At 41.8% G+C, this 13,237-nt stretch overlaps 1 protein-coding gene across 6 annotated transcripts in view; it reads right to left on the minus strand.

Annotated features, from left to right (window-relative positions):
* Window positions 1–12,891, minus strand: part of Ten-a (tenascin accessory) — a 468,764-nt gene extending 455,873 nt beyond the window's left edge. For 5 of the 6 annotated variants that reach the window (XM_043413136.1, XM_043413137.1, XM_043413139.1 and 2 more), the window contains exon 1: window positions 10,866–12,891. The gene's annotated coding sequence lies outside the window, so the exon portion shown is untranslated. The remainder of the gene's footprint in view (window positions 1–10,865) is intronic. The other variant, XM_043413134.1, reaches the window with a different exon arrangement.
* Between the last annotated feature and the right edge of the window lie 346 nt (window positions 12,892–13,237).

Raw genomic sequence — 13,237 nt, forward strand, 5'->3', positions numbered from 1 at the left:
GCCTACATACCGAGAATTATGAGCACGGTGACTCGGTGGTGTGTGTCATGCTGTCGCATACGAAACCCGCTGCTTCCTATTTTCCGAGACGAGTTGAGGGCTGACAAAATATAGGTACAGCCGACGGATCTCTTCCAAAGGGAGAATAGACTCTCATAAATGTTTCTCACTTCTGAGCGCCCATCTCTATTACGGACATTTCCGGACGAATACGAAAGAAAAATAGTGGGTGAAGCAAAAGCTAAGAATATGGTTGAGTGATACGAGGAGTGTGCGAATGTTGCAACGTTGTAGACGTCCTGATGTTGGGCGAGTACGAAAGTACTTTCAACTCATCATTTCTCATTTTCAAATCATATCCTTTTTCTAGTGCTCGATCGAATCGAATTACTCACGAGGAAACGACGTACAGGCATCGACTCCAACACAACAGGTTATTTATCCCTTGATCCCTTCCTCGACTATCCCCCTCGCCTCCCAACTCTTTTTTCATGCTTACACTTTTTTCCCTTTCCAAAGCAAGAAGCTTCCGAGGCTTTGCGTCCAGAGAGGCTACCCTTCCGAAGAGATCTCTCGAGAATAAAAGCTCGCGATCCACACACTCTACAAATTATTGATTTTCGCTCAAGGTTTTGTGTCTCAAGATTGTGGGATGTGGAATTTGTGCAGGCTTCGTTAGGCGGGTGACTCGAATATCTTCGGATTTTGTATTCGAAAATTGGTGTGAGTGACGTTGATCTTTGGAAATCGAAGTCATTTCGAGACCGAGTCTGCTGTCAGCAGAGCATTCGTTTGTTTGCAATTGTTTCGGTGACTAGTTTTTTCCTAACATTTCTGCTCGGGGCATTTCTGCAGAGGACGAAATAAAGTTTTTAATTATTAAAATTGTTTTGACAAGTAGAAATGGCACTCGGAGATCAGTGAATTTTTCGAACGATAAATTTGATCCTGCGCCCTCTCGGTGTTGTCACGAAATGTATCCATCGATGTAAAGTTTGGCAATCCTCTTGTTCTCTACCGAGCACTCGCACGTTTCACCCCTTTAGCGTGTTATCCTCTCTGAGCGAAGAGCAGGCTGTGAGCGAAAAAGCCACGCCGTGCGACCGATAAATCTCGCAATTTTGAAGAAAGCGTAGCGCCAAGGGGGCAAAGCTAGGGTAACGTGAAAGTTGTTCAAGTTTCGTGTATCCATCTTCGGATATATGCTCTTTCTGCTTCTGCCACTATAAGCCGAAACTCGTGCTTCACGGGGCAATATTACTGTACGTATGAGTTGTAAAATACGCGGAGTAAGCCCCGCTCGGAGAGAGAAAAGATCGAAATGGGAGGAATCGCATCACGAGCCTCTTTTCTCGCTCCCTCTTCTGCGCGAGCCCAATCTTCGAATCCTCTTGCGCGCGCTCTTGCAATACACGTAATTTACGAGTTTGCGCACCGCAATCGATAAACAAGAATATTAGCGATATTAACGTGGGAGAGCGGCTTGGGCGAGCAGGCAGGTGGTGAGAATATTAATGGCGATTCGCCTCGTAGTTTTCTCACGCTTCGCTCGGATTTTATAAATATCCCAGAAGAGTTTTCTCTACAGAATTATCTCCATTTATGTGCTTGCTGAAAGTGAAAATCACGGTTCGATCACTTCGAATGACCCACCCAAATTTCAGTACATTGATTCCGTCGAGTTCTTGTGAGCCAGTGAATTGTAATATTGAAAAGTATCTGGAGTGGCGGGACACTCGGTCGAATGCATCGCTTGACTTCTTCACGAGCTCTCTCGTCGAATAACCGATCCAGAAATAATGGAGCGATGAAAACGGATATTTTACTTTTTTTAAACGAATTTATCCACGCCCTGGAAGGAATCGAGTGACGCGTTTCGATTGATTGTAGCTTTTGATTAACCCGTAGACATCACACTCCCTTTGAGGTCACGGACTCACACACTGGTGCAAATTTGCACTCGAACTTTTCAAAACTTTGCATTTTATGTATGGAATTAATCTTACAACGAGACTTTTTAAAGGTAAAAATGTCTCAGTGATCGATCACAATCATTAAAAAAAATTGAAAAATCGAGTTTTATTATAGAAAAATGGCCAAATTGAGGAAAGGATTTCTCAAGTTCTAGCTACTTTAAATTTTCGTGGGTGCAAATTTTTCCTACTACCAACATTAATTTCATCATCACCTGAGAGTGCAAACTCTCGAAAAGCTTTTTCTTCAAACTATCCGCGGCATAAATATCGTAGCTCGTTCCTCGTCTCAGCTTTTTGCCTGTACTCGTTAAGCCATAGATCGCCACTTGCCACAATGCATTTTTCCGATTGCACTTTTTACAGGTGCTCTTTTCCTCAGGCGATGGAGCTCTAGTAAAGTCGTTGTACTGTATGGTATACACGTGTGCCCTCTAGCTCGAGTAAAGTGAAAAGCCAAACGTGTTTGGGAGCACTCGTGACGAGAGCCAGTGTGGATGCACTTTGCGAGCCTCGTACAGGCATCCTCCCTCTCACCAACCCACCTTCTATAAGCTGTAAGACCGTCAATCAGTCTACGGAAACTACCAGAGAGTTGGCGTGCTTCAACGAGTTACCCGTAACTCACACCCTCAGCTAACTAAACGAAAGATCTCATCGTACAACATGTACCATAAGATTTCATCTCTCTCCCTCCTCCCCTGCCCCTCTCTCTCTCTCTCTCTCTCTCTCTCTCTGTGCCTCTCTTTCTCCCTGTTTCTCACGCTTGTTTCGTAACCCTTCTCGTTTTTTCCTTGTTTCATTTTCCACCGTGCCCGAACCATATGATTTTGACAATATTTCGTCAGATTCATCGGTTCATGAATTTACTATGTCACGAAAGCTTTTAATTTTTAGAATCGTGGATAAAAAAAATTGAAAATTAGTTCTACAGGGCAAACGGGATGTCCGTGGATACCAGGACGATATGAATGACAGATTAGGACTGATGGCGGAGAATACGAGGCCGAAAATTCTAGAGGAATGTACGAAGAATATGGCAGCTTGGGGACAGTATATACGCACTGGATTGAAGCATTCATTCGAAGAACAGTAATAAAAATGGTTCAGTCCATCATAGTAAAAAATGTTTTCGGTCACCTCAAATGTTTATGCTGTAAAGTATGCTTGGGCAACCCTGAAAAAAAATTAACGGTAAAATATCACACGTATTCGGTGGACATTCGTGTATTTATCATAGAATTTACTATGCTGACAGTGAAAATTTGTGATTTACAATATATTTCGACTTATCAGTAAGTGCTAGTCTGACGCGATGAATAACACTCGAAAATAAAACGAAATATAGGTCTCACGTGCATTACTTTTTGCTATCCACATAAAGCAGTTTAAAATTGAAGGGAGGAAAAATAGTAAAATTCAAAAAATACTGTGCTGTTTCTGATGGAGGCCTAAATACTTTGAAAATTTTTGAAAAATAATGTATTGCTCACTATACAAAACGAATTCGTTTTCTCCGTGTAGATAAGGTTCTAGGAAAACATACAAGTTAGCAAACCCCCCCGGCTGATAATGGTGTCAGTCCAAATACCAAAATGTCATTGATCTCTGAAAATATCAGTGATTGATTCTAATTAAAACACTCTTTTTAGCTGAATCCGCATACATTATTCGGGCCATTTATCTCGCTCGTTGGTTAATCCAATGTTGAGAGATGGTATCCCCTCGGACCAACTCGAAACCACATGCATAATGGAGTATGTCCCCTCGTATATTTTTAATATGCGAATATCTCATTAAGTTTAGCATAAATTGGTCGATCAATAGAGCCTTGAGTCGTTGGGTATCTGACAAAGTGGCACACTCGGTTCCGTCGTAGTAAAATAAGTAAAGCGTGGGTGCGGAAGGGTAACTAGAAATTATTTGTGAGAGCGGACGAAACGAATGGGAATGAAAACAAGTTGGAAGAAAATTGTGAAAGGTCCAGACGGCAAAGTTACCGCGGCGGCAGTAAGAAAACTTTTATGGAGTCGTAGAATAATCCCTTTCCTTGCCCTTTTTTCGATGTTGACGATGTCAAAGAAAGAAAAAGAAAACGTATGAAAAAAACGAATTCGAAATGCTCGAGCGTACTGACATATCTGCTATTATTGTAGCCACTGGAACCCACTCCACTCCTTCGTGCTTCTCACTTTTAACACGAACAATGTTTCCCATCGTTTATAACAGAAAGGCAACATTGATAATGCGCGATATGATTTATTCTCGGGGTGAGGGAAGCGGCGGAAAAGTATACGGGGGAGCTTTCACCCCGAGCTTAAAGGACCGAAGAAACGTAACCGTTGGCCTCCCTCGTCTCTTAAATAACGCTTGGCCCATTCTACAATAAGTGGGAAACGTGCTAAACTGACCGCGTTCGTCATTAAAATTAATGGGTATTGGATACCTCGGTATATATGACGAGATAGAGTTAATGGTGAGGGAGAAAAGCGAGAGAGAAAGAGAGAAGAAAGTCCATGTCATATCGTACGAGGCCTCCGGAACGACGAACGAGTTGGGTGAAAGCTCGGGTGCTCGGGAAGTACTTCAACCGAGAGATGGCGAGGTGAACGTTATATACACTCCAACTAGCTCTTACTCTCCTTCCTTCTTTTCCCCGTTATATCCTCTTATACACTCTTTCTATTCTAGGTTTACGAGTGCCCCTCGCCCCCGTCCCTAGACGCGTTTCGCTGGGCTTTCCTTTTTAATAACATTCCTGTTCCATTTCTTCTTTCTCTTTCACCTCTTCTTCTCATTCTTCTTTATCTTCCTCCTCTTCTTCTTCTTCACTTATCCGTCATATTGTCGTAATATGACTTTGCTCTCGTTGACTCGATTGGAAAAATGAAAGCGCAATGGAAGCGCAATCCTACGAGCGAGGCAAAAGGGGCACTCAAGATAGTTTCATCAGTTGAACTATTTTCAGTCTCAGCATACCTGCATTTTTCAACGTTTATTGCCGCCAACGGTTGAATTTTTTATTGCTTGTTTCTCGAATAAGATAATTGGTCAAGGCTCAAACGCATTGGAAAGTACTCGAACAGCTTGTTTTTTTTTCCGTCGAAGAGCTTTCGCTCCAATGATATAAAAAGGAACCGTGTATTTAGGAATTTTTCATATTAAACGATGCTTTTTTTTCGAACTCCCTTTGCTCATTTGATGTTTCTCATTTTATTTATTGGACAAAATTTCTTATTTTTTATTGCTTCATGTAACACGGAGCGGTTTTTAAGTAAATTCCTGAACTTATTTTATGACGAGCAATCATATCTGAATGCAGTGTCTTCCGAATTTCTACCGCCCACAAATCGTAATGGAGCAACGCAGTGAAGGGCTATATGAAAATGTCTAATTGCCGCTAGGAAACTCTCATGAGGCGATGTGACAGCGTCTGGACAAAAAATGGAGAGGCTTCGAAAAAAAATGCCCAAATATATTTTGAATCCTCGACAGTCAAAATAACATGAAGCTCGTTCAATGTGATTTTACAACGTTTGGTACAAATGCCAAAACAGCATTGTTTCATCAAGCCAGAACTTTTCTAGTCGATACGTCGAATTTGTTGCTTTCTCAACATGACTGACTGATTTACTGCTAACATTTACAAAACTCGAACCCCGAAATCAGAAGCAAAGTCAGTTCGCGTTTCACATCAAAATAGGAAGCGGCTACGATGGATATTTGAGAATTCCCTTTTGTTCTATCTGCATAGCGCATAATGATTCCTACTTTCGAAACATTGCAAACAGGAACGAAGTTTGCAGGCTTTTGTTTACCTATTTAATGTTGTGCTCATCAGCATTAGCACTGCCCCGCGTAAACGATCGCTTATTTGAAATGTTTGCGAATTCGACTGATGCTGAAAATCGATTATTTTCAGTCGAACAATAGCGAGGAAGCCATAAAACGTTCGATCCATTCAAACTAAATTTTATTAGTCTTCGCCATTCGAACATGAAATTTCACACGAATTTGTACGAGGCACAGAGTAATATCTCCGGGAGTGATTCCACAACGCATATTTGGAAGCCAAACAGAAATCTCGACGCAAAAAACAAAACCCACGACCCAATATTTGTCTAAACAAAAAACTCTGTATTAGCAAACTCCCTTGGGTGAAGAATGAAAATGGGGCTGAATACTCGAGTGCACGAAGCATCATATCCGCTTTAGGTAGAACAAAAAACATGAGGGTGACTGGGTCCAAGTGAATTAACATAATTTTCAAACAATTCGTTTCGCGAATAAATGTAATGCGTATTTAGTGCAATAAATATCGAAAGGGCGATGTACCTCATCAATGTTTTTGTTATCGGACTCTGGCATTGCCCGATCTCGAGTTCCAGCCTGGCAACGTCGTCCATGCTGAGCATGTGTATGTGTGTGTGTGGGACAATGGTATCGGATCGTATGGAACGTGTTGAATCAACCGCGATCCCCATTAAAATTAATGAGTATTGAATAGTGGATAGGATCAGTGAGTCCAAGAGGGAACACGCAATGGTTTACGTAAGGGAACAATAGACAGGCATGTCCGAGAAATATCGAGGCATCACTGAGTACCTTTACTGCACAGCGAGCGACTCTTTATCGGACTTTAATGCGATACCTTTCAGGAATGCCTTCGAAAAATATGTCACAGTTTACACGAGTTGGAATATCATCGCAAGCTTATGTAAAATTGTACGAATGAAAAGCGATTGAATATGGCAGCTCCTGGAATCAATTCCATTCAGCGAAGAACCGTTGTGATTAATAATTCCATATTTTCATGGAACAATGAAAATTATTGAGAATTCTACATGCCAACAAACAGCAAACGAACTCGATTTCGCTCGCTTTGTGCGTAGCGAGTGCTCATAAGCATTCACGATCGTCATTTCGTCATGGGCGCAAAAATGTTGATTTTAAAAAAAATGGTGGCAGTTTCAACAGAAAATTCATTTTTTGGGATGCTAAATTTTCGGCTTTTTTGTTACAATTTTTTCTCCAGTAAAACACGAAACCCTTCGTCCAGACCTAGCTATTATTATAACAAAAAAGTGCTGTAAATTTGGTAGGACCGCGGATTAGCAGCTTTTTATTGTCCACCGCAAAGGTATTTTTCACAAAAGCGCACCAGGCGCCGCTTCAAAATCCATAACTACGAATCTAATGCTCCGATCTTTATGAAATTTGGTGAGAATATTCTTCAGACATTGTACTTGAATGTCTAATTAAAAAAATTTCCATTTTTCCGCCCATCACGGGTGCACAAAGGCCTTAACAAACGAATGAGCGTTTGCACGCTCTTAATCGATGCTGCGATCCCAGTGCGCTCAATCTATGGATACACCTGCTTCATAGCGGTTCGAGATATACGTGACTTCTGAATGTGTGGGTGCAGGAGTGTGATCGAATAGCACGTTAATCGATTTCGGAATGGCACAGAAGTGCGCGAACTTGTCACCTATATCTAGTGCGGCGTATGTAGATCGTCTGGATTCGTTCGGTAGACCGCGCGCGGACTCGAACTGCCGAACCATGTAACGAGGCAGAATAATGCGGTTTGCGGTATTACTAGATCAGTATAAGCGTTACACCGCGTGTGAGTACACACGCCTCAAAAATACCTTTTGGCTACACCGCGGTGAATTTGAGCGTTTCAAGATCGAGATCTGACAGTTTTTGACGTTGGAAAGTCACTTTTTTCGGCGTTTGGCCTCGAGGCGCTGTGCCTATGAATACGAGATGAACAGATATTTGGAGACTCGCCTTTGTGGCCCTATTTTCCGTCGAGTTTTGGTAGTAATTAATTTGCGACCGTATCGACTGCTCCCAGACACTCGTCGGTGACATGGAAAGATCCCATGCAGGTCAAATCATCAAATTTTCACGTTCGGTATTTCATGGAAAATTCATTCGGCAAATAATCCTGAATCCAGAGTAATGTTTTCGGTTGTGAACGTCACGATTCAAAATCTGTTGAAATATAGAAACTTTTTCGGTGTCAAATGATGCGAGTGATTGCGAAATGAGGAATATTTCGACGAGAATGACACGGAGAAATCGCGAAAGCTCGAAGCAACATTTTTTTGATAATAATAAGTCAAGCGGCAAAATCTTCGCCGTTTTGTACGTTCCTTGCGTAAACACGCGATCGAGACTGTAGCGAACCTGCCAATTTCGACGGATCAAAGTAACGGCCATGACACGTTTCACGATTCTCTAGGCGCGTCAAAATCCTTGGGATCATTAAACCATTTCTGACCAGTGAAACCACATGATAATTAAGAATTCCAAGAATTACGTATTCAGCACAAAAATTACTATTTTGCTTGCAAACATTCGCGAGAAGCGTGCGTAACTCGATTTCGTTTGTACTGTTTATTTTTTAGTATAAATCCCGAACGATAGTACAAATGAAAATTAGAGCTTCGGAGCGTTGTGTTTTGCTTCGGTTGTTATCGATCCGTTGCAGTATCGCTTCACCGACAGTTTTTCAAACTCCATACGTGATAATATCGAATAAATCCACAGAAAGGAGAACGAAAAAGAAATAAAGTTTGAAAATATATTTTTTCCATTGTTTGCTCATGCGAAATAAAATTATAACAATCTCGTTACGTTCTCCGTTGCAATTACCTATGACTATTGTACTTCGATGACAACTGTGCAGAATTTATTCAATAAAAATTTCCGATTATGATCAGTGAATAATGAACAGCACACTGGGACATGATCCCATTAAATCAATTCTTCGAATCGCGAGTGAGAATGAAGAGGATTATCGTGATGAGTCTATTTTGTAATATCGATCGTTGAAAGATTTTCAAATTATAAGATTTAATATTAACCGATGACCGAATTCGAAATCGCCTCGATTCGACAGGATCAGGTTACTGCGCGTGAACTCCACACCACTCCATACGAAGAGCTTCGCATGTAATAGACCATGCGAAACTCGACGAATAATTCATTGCATGTGATCTGTTATCCAGGATCATATTCCTGCTCGTGAAGTTACTTCGACTCATTTCCGATTTCAAGAGAAAATCCAGTGTAATTAGAGTGCTGAGATTATCATTCGTGCACTCACAGGCGTTGAATTAATCTAGGACTCTAAATTAGTGGTCGATAGCCAAGTTGGACGCTCGCGAAATTTCTGTCAATTTGATGCTATTAGTAAAACGAACATTGAATTCTGGACAAACGATATAGGACGGAGCTTTGTGCATAAATACTAAAGATCGAGGCACGTGGTGCAGAATCGCTCCTTTTATTTATCGAGTGTAGCCAATTGCACTCAAGAAGTAAGCTCACGTCGACGTGATCTGATGAGCCAGAACAGAGCCAAAGGATCAGGATCCACAGATAGAAAGCACCGCTTAAAATTCTTGCGTCATTCGGTGGCATTCGATATGAGGGCAAAAAAGTGTTAGATTGTTGGCTAAAAATAGGATATTTTCGGTGTACAAGGCGACGGATTCGATATTGGAGAGTGGAAAATTCAAATCGATGAAAATTCGCAGGGACGCCCACGTTCAATATTTTCCTCGGTTTGTGTCTCTCCTGAAATATCCATTCTTGAAGAAATTCGATCGAATTATATACTGATGAATGATTGGAATTATGACTGGAATATCCGGCTGACGAGAAGCTCATAAAAATAGCTAAAAATGATTAAAATTGCAAGTCCCACCATCCGGTCTGAGCATTCGTCCCACACACGGATCTGTTGATAGAAAATTTCATTGGCAAATGCACGTTCCTGTGATGTATGAATTATCGAGTTATTTTCGGCGTAAGGATTCATGGAAGTGATAAAAAAAGCTTCCGTGCATCCTCGGTAGGAAAGTGTGCATACGAAAAATTCAACTGACAAGGCTTCCCGTCGATATCTATTTCTGAGCGAGTATCCAATTCTTGAAAAGTTTCGCAACATACAGAGAGAGGGAGGGAAAGCCTGTGCGAGCAAATGCAGACCGGATACACCCTCGAAAAGCAATAATACTAAGAAGTATAAAAATGCTTCTGAAAAGCAGGAAACGCGGGCTTTCTTCGAGTGAGTTTTTATTAAGGACATTTCGTGCAGCTAATTCGAAATAATTACTCGCTCGAATCCATTATGGAAAACGTTATATCGGAGCCATTGAATATCCAGTACCGTAGCGAGTATGATATTTCCCTAGTTATTTGTTTATGAAGCGATTTCTATTTTTATCTTTCTTCTCCTCCGTATGAAGAGAGAAATCAATTGACGTAGCTTTATTAAAATCAGCAAAATCGGGAATTACGTATTAATGCTTTGACCAATTAATTACGCGAGGAGGGTTAGCGCGTCGAAACCAATATACGATAGTAGTATAGTCAGCATTTTCTCGTTCAAATGATTTATTCTCATGTCGGTGCTCGGCTGTCGAAGTATCGAAACTACCACCGGAAACGGAACTTGATGTTTAATTAACAACGCAATCGTACAATAACTCCGCATTAACGAAGGGGGAACAAAGTTGAAATGAAACGCAGTAAATTCGTAATTGACGTTATATCTTTTGAAACGTAATATCATTACCTGTGGGCCTATAATGCATCAAACAAATACGCGAATGCGCACGAGTATGGCAAATAAAGGACTGTTATTAATGTATTTAATTAATATTGTTTCTATAAAGTACAAAATACCTCATTGGTAAGGGGCATCGACTAAAAAAATAGAAACATTCGGAGCAAAAATAGGGTTGAATAAAAAATCACAAAAAACATGAAAAAATGAGAATAAATTGCGTCGCGAAATGATAAATTCGGAATGAATGAGGATGAAAATTTAGTTCGAATGGATTTGCATATTTAAATAGGAAAGCGACGAACCTCAACTCGATGACTTGGCTTCCCTTATCATTGATGCTGACAATGACGTCACGGAGATGCTGCTGTTGCTTGATTGTCTTGTCGGTGGTGCACTTTAAGGTATTCACTTTGGTACGGGAGTTTGCGTCCGATTATTATGAATGAAGAAACCGAGACGATTATCGCGAGAAGATAAATCGCCTGGAGTTGCGAGTGCTTGCGAAGTAGGCGAGCCAAAGTTTCTCAACGATTTCACAGTAATCACCACAAAATTCTAAACGCAAACTCGATCCTTAGCTCTATTAGTTCGTCAAGCGAGGAAACGATTATGCGAATAAATTTCGAAACTTCTGCTTCTTGTCCCGAACTCATTCAACTACCACCAGCACAATTGCTCTTTTACAAGTATCGTGCAATATCCCAGTCGCAATTAGTTGCACACACGATCAATCGTATTTCCGTTTCTCTGTATCACTCAATTGCAGTGCAGTAATTCGAGCTCGAATAATTCAAATTTTTCTTCACATCGATTCGTCGAGTCATGGAACGATTTTCTCGTTCTGATTCGTCAGTGTTATCAAGCCTAATTTTTCGAGCACCAGAAACAACGTTTTTCGACCAGAGAATCGAAATTTGGCCTGATCTTCTTTATGGACTCGGGCGTTACTTTTCAGCACAAATTCCTACATAAATTCGGTCCGTTATCAATCACTGTGAATTGCCCGCAATAAATAAAAGCTACACACTCTACCGATTAACTCCGAGCGCGCATCATTCGCTTCAATCGTCCTCGTTTTTTTGTTATTCTTTTATTTTTTCAGCGATAAAAGGACTTTTGGAAAGAGTCGTTAATCAATCGAAATCCCCTCAGTTCTATATACTCAATTCCTGCGATTCGTTTCTCCCTGTTTTTTTTTTATCCTTTCACCTGGTCCAACTCCGTTCTCTATATATCCACCAAGAAAATCACGTCGTTTTCTTCCTCCTTCCCGCAACCTCGCGACCTTTCTTTGCGCAGGTTTATAACCCGTTTTACCCGCGAGTCCGCTAGTCCGCGCAAAAAACACACGTACAAGACACACGCGAATATCCTGAAAGCGACACGTACGGGGATGAGACGGTGAAGACGAGAGGAAAAGTACAACCGAAAGAAACAAGGCAAAAGAAAACAAGTGGAAGAGGAGAAAATAAATAAATAAATATATAACGACACGATCTCTCTCTCCCTCTCTCTCTCCCCCTTTTCTCTTTCCCGACTCGTGAGTGACGGGGCGTAAGAGCATCGAAAACTTGTGCTCGGAGTGAGTGGAAACGCGTGTTCCTCCCGATCCAGCTTTTGCTCGGACGGACTCAACACATGTGTATACGTGCAGGCGTTAAAAGTACAAAGATATATGCAGACGTCGCATGGATTGAAGGGATTTTTATTTTCGATTTTCTTTTCACTTAGATTCCCATCCGCACCGAGGTCTGTGTGCAACTCTTCACTTTCGTATAAACATTTCATTTAGAACTGAGTCGAGCTAGAGAGGAGACATTAAGAAAGAGAGAATCATGAGGAGGAATGAAAGTGGAGGGAAGAAATGTTCACTCGGTGGAAATGAGACATTTGAAACGAATGAAAGAGAGCAAATCAATTGGAAATACTGCAAAGCGGCCTGCTCGACGAACTTGTGTTTTTTGTCTCGCACTGCTTCCCACTCGCGGTGCTCTCTCCTCAGCCTGGTCTCGTCGGAACGAAAACGTCGTCGATTTCCGTCGTCGAGATCACGAGAACCGACGGGTACCTGCGACGGCTCCGGGAGAGTGAGACTGCGACATGCGGATACGCGGGAATACGCACGAGCAGTCAGTCTCGGACCTCGGACGATATTCCTTCGTCTATAAATCCTGGTTTCCAGAATTTTCGTCCTGATTCATCAGAGAGCTTTCTCCACTCGAAAAGCTTGCAAGGTATTATTGTTTAAATAGCCGATCATTTACGTTGCGGCAAAGTGGAAAAACGCGCTACCGTGTCCCGCACGTAACGAGAGTCGACGTCGATCTGTCGCGTGGATGCGCGTTAGGGAGGTTCGCCAAAGCGTGCAGTAGCAGCAGCAGCAGCGGCGCGAGGGCGGCTCGAACTCGGCGACGGCGTGGTAGATATCCCTCTCGATTCCTCCTGCCTTCTTATATATAGTTATGTATTCGCCTGTACATATTTTGTATACACGTATAAGCGCGGTGTCGTACAAAAGCGAGGCTTCTTTCCGCACCCCACGCTCACGCTCCGACTCTTCTTCCCTCTTTCCTCACATTCTTGTCCCTTTGTCGCTGCAGATGCGTACGCGGATATTCTCGAACAGGCTTTTCTTGTCTGGAGAATATTTGCAGAGGTTACCGATGGCGGTGGG

Source organism: Venturia canescens, chromosome 2 (assembly GCF_019457755.1).
Source record: "Venturia canescens isolate UGA chromosome 2, ASM1945775v1, whole genome shotgun sequence".
In the NCBI taxonomy this organism is placed as follows: Eukaryota; Metazoa; Arthropoda; class Insecta; order Hymenoptera; family Ichneumonidae; genus Venturia; species Venturia canescens.